Raw genomic sequence first — 991 nt, 5'->3', positions numbered from 1 at the left:
CCCTATAACACTGTTGATAATTCCGTTTTATATGAATTCCATGTTGTACGAGTCACTTAGATTTTACAAATACGTGTGCCGGGCTGTGAACTGCTCACGTATTTGTAAAATCTAAATGACTCGTACAACATGGAATTCATATAAAACGGAATTATCAACAGTGTTATAGGGGGGGGTCGACTGGTATTATAAAATTAATTCACGAAAATTTTTAAATATCGATGATATTCTTATTTAGATAAATATTTACGATAATTTATAGTCCTAGTAATAAAATGAAGTTACTAAACCAACAAACAAAAGCTTAAATGACAGATAACATTTATGACAAGATTTATCAACAGTTTGTAAATTCACAACCTTTTAATCTTTTCTTAATAAAATGCAAGTTTTTAGTTTTATTCTTGAAAATTATGCATTATATTTATTAGAGTTTTGTTCTAATATTGTCTAAGTATTTTTTGTGACCATTGTTTAGAGGTTTGACAATAATAATAATAAATTCTAGCTATGAATTTCACTTAAAACTAGAATATTTATTATCCAGAATAAATTCCTTTTTACACAGATAAAATTTATATCAAATTCTAATATAATTAAAGGTTTCTTTATTTAATAATAAATCATGAATATGCCTCTTTTTACCAATGGCATATATGGGGGGGGGTTTCATCGATGGTGCTGCAGCATCCCAAGTTTAACAATACATTTTATGGGATTAAACTTTTATTTTACGTAGCAATTGTGAAGTTAAGTAAGGAAAAAAATAAATTAAAATTATTCTCATTTATTTTACCAAAATCTGATTTAGTCAGGGTTTTCTAAATATGTAATTTAAGTCGATTATCATCGTTACTTTGTGTACATTTCGATTATCAATGCACTACTGATCAAGCGTAACTGTAAAATTTGATTAATTAACTTTTCGATTATGATAATAGTTTAGAATAATCTGTATCACTCGAGTCGAATATAATGATTATTAATAAGC

The sequence above is a fragment of the Centruroides sculpturatus genome, unplaced genomic scaffold, assembly GCF_000671375.1.
Source record: "Centruroides sculpturatus isolate CEXI.00-Female unplaced genomic scaffold, Cexi_2.0 scaffold2180, whole genome shotgun sequence".
NCBI lineage: Eukaryota > Metazoa > Arthropoda > Arachnida > Scorpiones > Buthidae > Centruroides > Centruroides sculpturatus.
The sequence above is the reverse complement of the archived record's forward strand: the minus strand, read 5'-3'. Positions refer to the sequence as shown.